Source organism: Mastomys coucha, unplaced genomic scaffold, assembly GCF_008632895.1.
Source record: "Mastomys coucha isolate ucsf_1 unplaced genomic scaffold, UCSF_Mcou_1 pScaffold15, whole genome shotgun sequence".
NCBI lineage: Eukaryota > Metazoa > Chordata > Mammalia > Rodentia > Muridae > Mastomys > Mastomys coucha.
In genome coordinates this window covers 64,824,956-64,838,764 of record NW_022196897.1, presented here as the reverse complement: position 1 = coordinate 64,838,764, position 13,809 = coordinate 64,824,956, and the positions used below count along the sequence as shown (strand labels likewise).

The 13,809-nt window shown below is 39.6% G+C and overlaps 1 long non-coding RNA gene and 1 pseudogene across 1 annotated transcript in view; one reads left to right on the top strand and one right to left on the bottom strand.

The window, feature by feature from the left end:
• The first annotated feature begins 1,035 nt into the window (after nucleotides 1–1,035).
• LOC116091668 lies at nucleotides 1,036–1,563 on the top strand (annotated as a pseudogene).
• A 7,957-nt stretch (nucleotides 1,564–9,520) lies between these two features.
• LOC116090364 overlaps nucleotides 9,521–13,809 on the bottom strand; it is a 5,298-nt gene continuing 1,009 nt past the window's right edge. The window contains exons 2-4 of the long non-coding RNA XR_004118661.1: nucleotides 13,694–13,746; nucleotides 12,599–12,737; nucleotides 9,521–10,814 (exon numbers count right to left, since the gene is read on the bottom strand). This is a non-coding gene — a long non-coding RNA (uncharacterized LOC116090364). The remainder of the gene's footprint in view (nucleotides 10,815–12,598; nucleotides 12,738–13,693; nucleotides 13,747–13,809) is intronic.

The following is a 13,809-nucleotide window of genomic DNA, read 5'->3' as shown; positions in this document are numbered from 1 at the left end:
TCCCTCACATGACTGTACACAGTAAGTAATAAGTACCTAATGAAATTTGTTTGAACTAAGGATTCAAAAATATATGATTCCTCTATGATAGTCTCTACCATTTAGCTGAATGTTAGTCACTCAACTATCTGATGGGTAGTTGGTACTATTTTTAGCAGCAATATACTATGTAAGTATATTGTATAAAATATAAAATATATGCTACACAATAATAAGTATCCTATATATTATATAAAGTATAGCTACTATTTTTATGTATACAGTATATATCTGCCCTCCAACAAGATAAGAGATGGTTAACAGGTTTTTCTCAGAATTGTGATTTGTTTGAATCAACACATGAATTATCTCATTTTTACTAGGTTAATCCAGATTTATTTTGTTTACTTTCTTTTCCTCAACATCACATAACCCCTATGTGTTGGGATTTTATGTATGAGTTATCACACCAACCTTTAAAACATCACTATTAAAACAAACCAATAAAGTCATGATTTTGAAAAAAAAAATAACAATTTGTATTTTCAAAAACCTAAGTTATAGTACTCAATAGTAGCCCTTATATTTCTCATCCTTTGTAACCTCAGGTTCATAACCTTAGATTAATCCTGGTTGACCACAGGTCCATTCAAAGCTTACTCATTCATCTTGCTAGCCACTTTTGATAACCAAACTGCTTTATAGTTAATATTGCATATAATACTAAATTCCAAAGCTATTATAAAGAGCAATATCACTTAAGAGTGACAACAGTCAGTCTGGAATGTTATTTATTTATTTATTTTTTTAAAAATTTGCTAGTGGAAAAGAACAGGGAATCTGCTATGGATTGGGGTAGCTGTGAGTTTGTATCAGGAGGGAGATCACAGGCTAAAAGAGAAACTATTAAATAAGCAAAGCCAATAAGAATATATGGGTTACCAGCACCGACTAGAACTGGATTAAGAACTTAAAAGCATAGAAAGTCCCAGATGCCAGAGACCCAAGAAGTTCCCAGGACCTAACAGAGAGGGCATTAACCGAAATACCAATAAAAGCAAGATAGAACCTGTAGAGACCATATCCAGTGGATAGGCACAGACCCAGGTTGAGGGATGGGGCCACCCACCTCCAAAATGATAATTCCTGCTCCCTTTCTGCCTCCTCTGCCTCCATGGTGCTTGTGAAAAAGCTTGTGGCGAAGAGGGGCAAAAAAAAGCAGGTTTTGAAGTTCACCCTCCACTGTACTCACCCTGTAGAAGATGGAATCATGGATGTTGCCAATTTTGAGCAGTTCCTACAGGAGAGAATCAAGGTGAACGGGAAAGCTGACAATCTTAGCGGAGGGGTTGTGACCATCGAGCAGAGCAAGAGTAAGATCACTGTCACTTCCAAGGTGCCTTTCTCCAAAAGGTATTTGAAATATCTCACCAAAAAATATTTGAAGAACAACCTCCGAGACTGGTTGCGTGTGTCGCCAACAGCAAAGAGAGTTACGAGCTGCGTTCCTTCCAGATTAACCAGGATGATGTGGAGGAGGAGGACAAGGATAAAGACACATTGGTCAGCAATGTTTTGTATTAATTCATAAATAAAATCTAGGAACAAAATTTAATAATTCCTCCTGTCAAAAGGACATGCAGGAACAAAGAGTGGAGCAGAGTCTGAAGGAAAGGCCAGCCAGATTGCCCCACCTAGCGATCCATCTCATCTGCAGACACCATTGCTGATACCAAGAAGAGCTTGCTGACAGGAGCCTGGCTCTGCCAGAGCCTGACCAATACAGATGCAGATGCCTGCAGTCTAACATCAGACTGAGCACAGGGACCCCAATGGAGGAGTTAGGGCAAGGACTGAAGTAGCTGAAGGGGTTTGCAACACCATAGGAAGAACAACAGTATCAACCAACCAGACTCCCCAAAGTTCCCAGGGACTAAACCATCAACCACAGAGTACACATGTCTCCAGCTGGATATGTAGCAGAGGATGGCCTTATCTAGCATCTGGCATCACTGGGAGGGGAAGCCCTTGGTCTTGTGGAGGCTCTATGATTAAGCATAGGGGAATGCTAGGGTGCTGAGGAGGGAGTGGGTGGGCGGGTGGGAGAGCACCCTCATAGAGACAGGGTGGGTGAGGGGTTTGTGGAGGGGAAACTGGGAAGGGAGATGACACTTGAAATGTAAATAAATAAAATAACCAATAAAAGCAAAAAGTAAACTTGAAAACTTTTGAAAGAAAATAGAGAAGAGTTTTACAACTAAAATATAAAGTGCTAATTTTGAGAAGGATAAAATTGACTACTCTAAAATTAAGAACTTGGGTTCATTAGGCCATCTCAAGACAGATAGAGAGAAAACAAAAACACAAGACAAGACAAAACATGAGGAAAATATTGGCAACACATATCACTGACACAGATCAGTATCAAAGTTATGTGACGAATTCTCATATGTTAGAAATGATAAATGCTATCTCTTTTCCTATTTCATTCAGGTGCTCCTGTCCTCTTATTTTCCATCAGTGCTTGATTCCCTCATTCAATCCAGAAGAAGCAAGGAGGAACCCTGAACAAGCTTCTCATTTCTTCCAGAGGGAGGACTTCTGATCCTAAGAGGTAAGCCAGCCAAGTCCTGGAATTCTTCCTAGAGCCCAGTGTCCCTGAGAACCTTCCCTGATGAAGCCAACTCACCAGTGCCCATTCCCTCAATCAACCAGCCAACCAGCCAACCAACCAACCAACCAACCAACCAACCAACCAACCAACCAACCAACCAGCCAACCAACCAACCAACCAACCAACCAACCAACCAACCATCAACTGAATTAGAAAGAATCAGCTAAAGACCTGCTTGCAATCATTACACACTCTCCTTGAGTTCTAGTTTTTCAGATAGCCCATCAACACATCAACTTTTCCTCAGTGTGGGAACTCTTGCTGCACTTTGTTTTCATGATCTTTCTTTTGCTTGGCTTTCCTATCCCATAGCTAAACTTCAAGATTATAGAGTGATGTTATCTAATGAGTAGGAGTGTATTTCACAGACTGATTGCAAAACAAAGAATTTACTTGCTTTCTTTATAATCTTTGAAAAGTAGGGCAGAAGTATGGCTGACTTACCATGGAAGTAGTAAAAATAAAGAAAGGAGGGCAGTTCAAATAAGTAAGTGCCTAGGAGAGATCTTAGATAATTTATGCAGACATATGGGAAAGATATAAAAATATCAATTTACAAAGGAATTGGGAAGGAGAAAAAAGCAATGTAAACAAGCCAAATTAAGGGAAAGAGACATATTAGAGTAGAAAAAACAATATGTAGCAGGTTCCCAAAAAACATTTCCAATGGCTACACAGTGAACGAAATGACGGCACTGAATGAAGGCAAATAGCTGGACTAATTAGGATTATACGCAAGAGATTGCTTGGGAGATAAAATCCCAGATGTGTTTATGCGTCCTACTTTAGAAGTAGCAGGTGGAGAAGTACCTTTATCAGGCAACAATTTTCCTGGGACAACAGATGTAGGCAGTTGGGGAAAAAAAGTTACCTGCAAAGAAATTAGACAAGACAGCAACTCCAGATCAGCTTTGCCTGTGATGGTTATGAGAGAGGCAGTGAGTGATAGAGCTTTGAGTTAGACAATTTAAGATGCTATTGGGGTCATCAGAGTTTCAGAATGCTCAGAATATAGCAAGGTAGAAAAGAGTCTATTCACTGAAGGCTATAAAAGCTGAGCACCCATCTCAGTTTGGGTATTTGAGATCCTCCAACTTCTCCATTTACTCAAAAAAACATCTTATTGAAGGTGATTATTTGTAAATTATAACTTCATTCAAGTATTACTCTCTCACAAGTGAGAGGTCAATTGCTTTTTAAGTTGAAGCTGTTAAGTTACTCCTGCACCCCAAAATCCTAATTATAAATCTGAGTTGTGGGCAAGGCACTTCTGTAGCACGCATTCCAATGACAACATTTCAGCATAATTATCTTATATTTGCTCCTCAGGTGCCTCTGTCAGATTGTTTGGTATACAAATGTAGATGACATCTGTTACCAGGAGGATAGGTGTAATTCTGATTACATTAGTGTTAGGTCAAACCAGAAAGGAGTTTCCAAATATACCCTACATCTTGTACATGTGTGCCTAAACACATCAGTCACTCATTGTACCATCCATACAAGGCCTGATGAAGATATCATGGATGTAAGACATGGAGGCTTTGGACTCTGAAGATATGGTTCTGAGTTCAGGTTTTGTCATGTACTTGTTGAGTGATGTGGGGTAAATCATACAGTTCATCTGGTAAACGGAGTCAGAGTTGAACTCGAGGGTGGGGTGTCTCCGTATATTCTGTGTGTGAGAATTCATTTTGATCAGATCTAAGGCTATACTTTAAGATCACTAACAAACCAAAATGAGAATAATCCCAGAGGATGAACACTCCCAATGTTGATGATGTTGGAAGTAGATAGAGGTTTGACAGCCATGGTTGAAGGGCAGGTGAGAAACTATAGCTCACACATTGGGGCAGCCTTTTTCCCAGAAGTTTGTTGCACACGTGCAAGTCAAAGTAGAAAATGAGGTTGTTGGTGGTTGTTACTATTGTGTTTCATTGAGTTAGTATCACTGTATGGCCTGGACAAGGCTGGAACCCATCATCCTTTTGCCTACACTGCCTCATGCTGTGATTACAGGTATATACCATCATATCTGGCTAGAGTAGGCATTTAAACAAGAGACTGTGTCTTAGTTAGGGTTTTACTGCTGTGAACAGGCACCATGACCAAGGCAACTCTTATAAGGACAACACTTAATTGGGGCTGGCTTACAGGTTCAGAGGTTCATTCAGTCCAGTGTCATCAAGGTGGGAACATGGATGGCAGTGTCCAGGCAGGCATGGTGCAGGCTGAGCTGAGAGTTCTACATCTTCATCTGAAAGCTGCTAGGAGAAGAATGGTTTCCAGGCAGCTAGCACTAGGATATTAAAGCCGACACTCATAGTGACACACCTACTCCAACAAGGCCACATCTCCTAATAGTGCCACTCCCTGGCCCAAAGATATACAAACCATCACAGACCGTATCTTTTATGTTTCTATATGCCATGTTTGACTCTAACTCACTTCAAAGTATAGTATTGAGAGCAAGTGAGTACTTGAAATATTAAATATATACTAGTGACAAGGAAACAAACAAGATAACAGCTTTAAGGAAACGGAAGAGACAATTTTTTTCTGTGTTTCAGTTGATTTTGTTTTAGATATGTTGATTTTTAAGATTGTGTAGAAGGTACCACAGAGAAGAGGCCATACTCTCTAATGATGGAGCCAGTCTAGAGGCAATAAAGCTAAGGCTGTCCTGGATGAAGCAAGAGAAATGGACATTGAGAATACGGTGTCATTGAGAATAAGGTGTGGGTGCCTTGGAGAGAAAAAGAAAAACTCTTGAGATGTTTTCTGTGGTGAGGAAGAAAGCTGATGATGTTCCTATCAGGTTCTGCACTCCAGGAGTTCAAGAGTTAAGCTTCGCCTGCTGCGTCAGAGGGCAAGTTTGCTTTTGCGACTTGGATTTAGCTGACTGCTAAATTAATACAGGGTAAGAAATAGATAGTTGAAAAGCACCTGGGGTGAGGATATCAGGATGCCAGCAGCAATGAAAAGTGAAGACAGCATGTGACCTACAGGTTAAGGAGAGGAGAGCGGAAGCTCTGAGTCGGGCTTGTGTGTAGTTGTCCTTTTGTTCTGTGTGCAAGACAAAAATGGTATGCTGATCCCTCCCCCACCCAGCTCTCACCTCAAGTGACCCATCATGACGCTACGCTTTTTTTCTTCTTCTTTAAATGGAAGAAGTTAAAGCAGGATCTGGGCAAGCAGCTTTTAAAAATTGCTTGCAAGAAAAAAAAAAGTTTTGAAATAAAGATGAGGAAAACTAATATAGGGGATTTGGAATCACTGAAAGGAAACTGGAATGGTTAGATTTCTCCAGAAACAGGAGGGCTGTGTTGAGAGACACAAGCTAATAGTGAAGCTAATCTAGGTCTAGGCTACAGAAGTTACTAGTGATGACAACCAATGGAACTGTGTTTCAGGGTTCTTAGGCAGCTTAAGTGGGGTTCTGCGGCTCTCTAAGGTAGGCTGTGCTGTGTCCAGCTGTGTTTAATATTTATTACTTTTAGTAATCTCTCTCTCTCTCTCTCTCTCTCTCTGTGTGTGTGTGTGTGTTTGTGTGTGTGTGTTTGTGCATATGTGTGTAAGCCATAGGTTGACGTTAGGTGTCTTCTTTAGTTCTATTTATTTATTTATTTATTTATTTATCTACTTACTTAATATCTATTTATAGGCAGGCTTTTACTGATCCTGGAGCTTGCCATTTTGTCTAGACTAGCTAGCTAGCACCCCCTGGTCCTGACTGACTCTACTACTCCCAGTGTTACGACTATAAACATATAGCATGCCTGGCTATTTATGTGGTTACTGACTGGATGTCTGAACCCAGGTGCTTGCACATCAGCCGCCTCATAGGTATACTGAGCCATCCACCCAGTCCTCCAGGCAATTGCTTTTAAGGAGATTTTATTAGTTTTATGACAAATGTTAGGTCGAAAATACAAATAACTTCCACTGATAAGAAGATTAGTGATGCATAACCTATTAATTTATTTTATCATTGTAGCACTCCTGGGTATTTAGTTTCCTCGTGATGCTTTCAAACCATGACACAGGGAGCATTATTATACACACTGCTTCACCTCTGTATTCTGGTGCATTTCTAAGATAATGTGGAATTGCTGTGTTGAAGCACATGCACACTATTAAAGTAACTTCCTAAGAGGCTATCTCAATTTACAACCCCATCAATAGTGCATGAGTATATGCTCCATTGTTTAATAGTCTCATATAACATAAGCATATCTTAGAGTGTTGGGGAAAAAAAAAACTCTTTGCCTTTCATTTTAAATTCAGGAAAATTTAACATATGTGAAAGAAATCTCAGATGGTATATACCAGAAAATACAATATGCCAATGCATCTAAGTATATATAAAGCAACTTTTATAGTGTGTTTGAAATGCTATATATCAATCAGAACTTCCGGAAATCAATGAATATGGATGACTTTCTCAATGTAGTCAACCTCTCATTCTCTGATTTATTTTGTTTTGTGGTGATGTATAGCTTTCCTTCTCTCTTCTTTGTAGTGTGTGCGTGTGTGTGTGTGTGTGTGTGTGTGTGTGTGCATGTGTACATATACACGAAAGTGTTTACATATATATGTAGGAACTAAAGGATAACTTTAGGTGTCATTCTGAGGAACACTGTCAAATCTTCTTTTGATTGTTTTTTCTTTTTGAGTCTTTCGTTAGCATGGGTAGACTAGCTTGTAAATACCAGTGATCTTCTTATTTTTGCCTTCCCCAAATTTTGGAAGGTAGTATGCCACCATATCTGGTCTCTTATATGGATTCCACAGATCGATCAGGTCCTCATACTTTTGTGAGATAACAGCTTTACTGACTGAGCCATCTCTCCCCAGCTCCATTTCTCTTTCTTTAAGTCACAGTAAATAATTTTCCACATCACCATAACATTCAAATAAACATCAATAAGAAGAGCTTCAAAACATCTGTTTAATGAGATTTATTTAATAGGATTTGTTCCACTGATCCTTTTTGGTAGTCTTCAGTTTTCCCCATCATTCAGAACGCCCTGATAAATAGTTTTGATGTGTCATCCCCCTCACACATTTAGTGTTATTTCTACACGATTTGAGTTTGGGATCCTGAGTAACTAAGAAGGGTTATTTTAGGTCTTTGGAGAATATGGTAAGCTCCATTTGGAAACATTGTAGCAAAGGACAAAGTCCCCCTGCTATCACATCTTTACCAGAACTGCTTCATAACTTGCTCACTCCTGTGGTGCTTGCTCTTTCAGGCTGTTTTAGCACAAACACTGTGTATATCTGTCCTTTGTCTGCAAAGAATTTGCCTTCAAGTGTTTATTTCCTTCTTGGCTATGACACAGCAGAGGTAGTGGGAAGAAAAAAGAGAAAAGTTATTAGGATCTGGGGGAAGTGAACCTGTTCAGCCATAGTTCTTTGAAGGCAAGCTCGGTTTTCTCTGTCATCAGTTCAGTCCCATAGCAAACACTAAATACGAATCAGCAGCTGCAGTCCAGTGCTTTGGCAGGCAGACACGATACAGAAACCAGCAGCTATAAGTTCACTCCTGAAGAAACCACAAAGCTTGCCAACCAGCCCAAGGGGAGGCTGCAGAAGTGGGACCTGGCAAGCTGCTTCAGGAACCTCAGGAGCAGTTCTTTGGTGAGTTTCTCTCAATGTTGGAGGTCTCAACAACACTATTCAGGGCTAACCAATACATGCCTGTTGTTAGTAAAGAATAGTGAGGGAAAGCAAACCACACCAATGTTCTCTCTGCCATTGTCTGTGGGTCCATGTTTCTACTCCTTCATCACTTGTCCTTGCATGCGTCTGCTATAGTGAAACATCCTTTCACCTGTGTCTGCTTCAGGAAAACATCTTTTTACTCATGTTTGTTTTAGCAAGATATCCTTTTACCAGTGTACTCCAACAAAACATCATTTGACCCAACTGACTTTCCAAATAAACCAGAAGTTTCCACTTTACTGTCCACTGGTGATCTTAGCATATCCCAAACTTACTGATTCTCTTTCCTCATCTGTAAGATGGTATTATTATTTTCTCTATCATAGTGGTCTTACACGGTACAATAGAATGTAGCACAGATGGTGCCCAGAACATGGCACTCTTCAGTCAGGACTGAGCATTGAGACATGGTAAACTCAACAGTATGACAAAGGTCAAATGGAAAACTATTTAAAGATAGGGTTTAAACCCAAAAGATCTTGGTCTTTAGGGAATCCTCTACGTTTACATCTCAATAGTGAGTTAAATGCACCAGGGATTCAAAAACTAAGCCAAGGAAAGAAATCAAGGTTTTTGAAAAGAGTATTAGCACATTTTCAGACCTTTAAAGGTGGAGTGAAATCAAAACTGCAAATGGAGTTCAAAGATGATTAATTATTTTATATTGTCTCAGAGCAAAGAGCCACACAGGGGAAGGTACGCAAGCAGCCTAACCATCTTGTGATCTGATCAGGGGAGGATTTGGGGGTGTTGTGAAATTCTGCAACCTTCATCTCAAGGCCTAGGGCTATGCTAGCTTGGCTTTCAAGGGGACAGATACATTGTAATATGCATCATTTTCACTGCAACCCTGTGGCTAGGGTCTGGAAGGAATCTTTTTATAATACTGATCACCTCTGGACACAAAGGATACTACCATTTCAGAGAGGGGACCAAAGTGTTATTGTCTGCCACCAGTTCCCTGAGAGCTCAAGAAAATACTTTTTTTTTAATGAAGGGGTGAAAATGGAATTCAGACATATTCTTGGCAAGAATATGCAGACAATGAACTTAAACATATATTATTATATATCATATTATATATTATATTATATATCACAATGTGCAAATGTGGAGGGTTCAGTTAGTGAATAAGGAATTTATGTGGCCTTTCTCTGCTAAGATCATTGAATTAAAGAAAAAAAAGATGAAAAGAAACTGAATCTCCACTTAAAATATAATTATAGGCCAAGAGGGCAATTCTTTTTCAAAGAATACTAATGATTCATATTAAAACAACCTCCAAGACAGAAGAAAAAGACAACAACTTGGCTCAGGAAGAAAGCTTGAGGTTTAACTTTTTTTTTTTTCTGTCTTCACCTTCTGAATATAGACACTAGAGTTAGATTTAAAAGATAATGCAGACTCAAAAATGAGAAATACAAACTGACGCAGCAGAAGTAACTTTAAGATTCCCATCTAAAACAAACTCCTCCACATTTTGTTTATTGATTGTTATGGAGATAAATGAGCAGTTCAAGTTGGAACTTCCGTAGAGAAGCCAACACATTGACCTTAACGGTCTAATGGTGTCCGTACTTTTAAGTAAATGTAAGAGAAAGGGATACTGAAAATCACCTGGTCAATAAAGCCACAATAATGTTTGTTACAATTCATCAGTATCTATCTTGAATGAGTAGAGATCCTTAATTAATGTAAGTGGGGCTTCATGTATGGCCCAGTGGGTCAAAGTACTTGCCACTGAGCCCGAGACTGGAACTCCACCTCTGTCTACCTCTGTAACCTAGGAGACCAATTCCTACAAAGATGCCCTCTGATCTCTACATGCATGACATGTGCACCTGATCCCCAATAAATAAATGTAACTGAATAAAAATAGTAATTAATATAAATTATTTTTAACAAATACTTTCTTTTACCTCAATCTGAGTTAGAGTTTTAAAGAACACAGTTTCTAAGACTCAGGTTTCATTAATTTCTCATAAATTGTGGAAATTGAAAGGAAGCAGAAGATCTTCTAGCATTTGCAGGAATGTATCTCTTTCTCCAAAATGAATAAGAAAAATTTTTTTTCTGAACCAAATATGAATGACCACAGTTCAGTAAAGTAGGAGTGTCTGGTTGTGTCATGTGATGCAGACTCGAGTGGTGTTTTGCTGAGGCAAGACCCGTGGGAGGACATGTGATGTTTAGAGAGAGTATAAATAAGATTCAATGGACAGAGACAGGGTGCCTGCATAGTTAGCTGTGCAACTCTTCACTGGGTATTTCATCTTTGTTGATCTTCACTTTGTTGAGAGAGGCACGGCAGAGAACTCCTGGCTTTCTGGCTGGTCCTTGTGCTGATTTGGCAGAGGCCTGGTGGTTTCTCTTGGATCCTACCAATGTTACTGATTCCTGTTTGGTGACACTTTTGAACTCGACTGCTGGTTTCCTGAAAAACAAGATTGGAATCCTTCAAAAGAACTACTTCTAAACAGGTCCACATCTCCTTGTCCTATTTACCATTTTTTCTTCCCTACCTTTGGATGGTGGGCTAGAAGAAGGGGTCCCTTTAATAAGGGGAGACCCTTATTAAACTAGGTTTTGAAAAATCTAAGCCTAGGGGCTGGCTCAGCAGTTAAAAGCACTGACTGCTCTCCCAGAGGTCCTGAGTTCAATTCCCAGCAACCACATGGTGGCTCACAACCACCTGTGATAGGATCCAATGAAGACAGCTACAGTGTACTCATATACATAAAATAAATAAATAAATCTTTAAAAAAAAAAAAAGAAAAATCTAAGCTTACAGCTCAAGAACATTGGTTCAGTTTGTCTGAATGGCATCTTCCATCATGAAAGTGCTTACTTGATCTTGTACTGTCACAGAACAAAATAGAGTCTTAATGCCTTTACCAAACACATGGGTGGTAACAGCAGGTAGCCACATTACAGCAACATCAGACAGCCAGATTACAGGGCTAGGGGAAATACCTGCCATAGGTTTCAGATGCAACCTGATGACATTCTTAGTTTTAGCATAGTTGGAAGCTAGGTGAGTCAAGTTTATGTAGTAATACATTTCAAGACTTTGATTTAAGAGTCAAGAGAATGTGGGATCAGATTCAGAAGTGGATGGTTAATGACCGTTAAGGGGACTAGTGAGACCCCAAGATAATGTTGGCTTTCTGTCTGAAACATTCCAGCTCTCTGTAATTATGAAATTCAATTCAGTCAGTTGGTCTGTAGAATCTTAGCCTAGGAATGGCCTCTCTTTTCAGGGCTTGCAAACGTAATTTAGTATCTGATTGAAAATATTCCATACTATTGTCCTTCAAGCTGTAACCTGCTCTAACAGAACCAGGTACATCTATTTTCATTTCTAGGACACTGTAGACTTTATTGTCAAATATGGATATAAACCTCTCCTTTATTTTCCAAGTATTTAATAAAACAAATTATAATAAATACTTGTGATGTATTTTGAAATTTACAAAATACCTTTTTATTTGTTTTGGTCTTCAGGATAATGCTATAAAGAAGATATTTTTGTTCTCCTATGCTAATGATGAAGAAAGTAGGCCAGAGAGGTGGTTCAGCAGGTAACGGCCCGTGCTATGAAGCCCAGTGACCTGGTGACCTGAATTCAATACCCAGGTGAAAAGAGAGAACTGAGTCCCACAAGTTATCCTCTGACTTCCTCACATACTGTGTCATGTACACACATAGACACACACAGGCACACACAGAGACACACACACACTAACTTTTTAAAAGGTGCATTTTAGAGGGTAATGCTAGTCAAGCACATGGGCAGAACTCAAGCCTTCCTCCATGGGAACTCTATTTTCTTCATTATAAAACAGTGGAGCCTTCCCCAGGTAATCACTGGGGCTTCCTAGTAGAGACTGTTGGGTTCTGGCTAAAGTTTGGATTCTGGTTTTATGTTCCTCGACAAAGTGGCTTTCAAAATGTGTTCCCATGCTCAAGAACGGTGTCTCAATGATAGCTGCAAAGAAATATATAATGTTAACAGGAGCTTGTTTTATAAGATAATGTGCTGTGTGTAAGTCCACATGTGCTATTGCATCATAAAACCAAGCGATTTCTAAAGCTTTCACATCTGTTGATGGCCTGTTTATCACCAGTATCCACTGGGCAGGGGGATTAACAAGATTACTGGAAAGGAGTTAGAGTGCATTTAGCATGATTTTCAGGGAATACTTAGGAACCACTTACCTCATAAACACAAATTGGGGCAAGACTTAAATGAACCTCTTTCTGCTCTGTTCCTTCCAATGAGGGGTGTCTCCATGATGTGCTAGCCTGGTGTGTTACTATCCGGATGCTCCTAGTTTAGGGTGGCAGATCTCGGTTTCTGAACAATGGTTTTAAGAAAAGGTCAGGTGGGTCAGAGAACTAGAAGGTCCCCTATAGCACACAGCTCTGGAAAAGCATAGTCAATGCCAAATTTGCCAACAGACAATCATACTTTAGAAGGGAAGCTTAGGTTTAATTTAATTTCCCCTATATACCTTTAAGTTTACAGTTGTTTCCATATTGAAGTGTATTTTCTGGGAAGGTATACCGATTGTTTTGGGATGTGAGTTTCTAGAAGCCATTATCCTGCCTTGGTTAAGGGACATGAAGGACATAGTTCTCTATCTCTTAAGTCACAGGTTAAAAAAAAAATTGAGACTCGTCTGCAAATATTTTATGCTTCTTTCAGCTATTGTTAGGAATTGCAACCCTCAAATTATTTTCTACCATACATCTCAGCTATAAGTGATTAAAAATAGACAGAGAGGAGAGGAGGATACAGTTGCAGATTGCAGGACATAAAAACTGCACATCCTGCTAAACTGTGCAAACCATGGGGAGCACTTCTCACAGGTGTTCAGTCCATAGGGCTTGCACATTTTTTTTCCCCTCCAAGAACAGTCAAACGTGTTGGGAGGAGGCCTCCAGTAGCACCCTCACCCCCTGCATCTTAGATTTCTGGGAGAGCTAATACTTGTGAGGTCGGTAGTATCAGCTAAGGCAACCACACTGCTTTCATCTCTCAAGTGCAAGGGCCTGGAAGCTGGGTGCTCTGCTCAGACAGTTTCCTGCTGCTCTCCATTTGCCAGAACTCCCTTCTCAGGACTCATAAAATGCTTTCTTTCAATATAACCTTCACAGACAGGAAGATATGTTATGGCCATAACTTAAAAAAAAAAAAAAAAAGGACTCTACAAACAATTACAGTTCTTCATGTTCTTTGGGGGGTTATGAATTTTGCAGCTCGCCTCCTGTAGTTATTTTGAATAGAGGTAGTAGTAATAATAAACATACCAGTTTGGGTCTGTCTTTAGTAGAGTGAGCCAGGCCAGCTAGATGTTTGGATTCTAAAAATATAAAGACCATCAGTCAGATTAATGTCCCTTCTCAAGCTGGTTACTTCAGGTGCG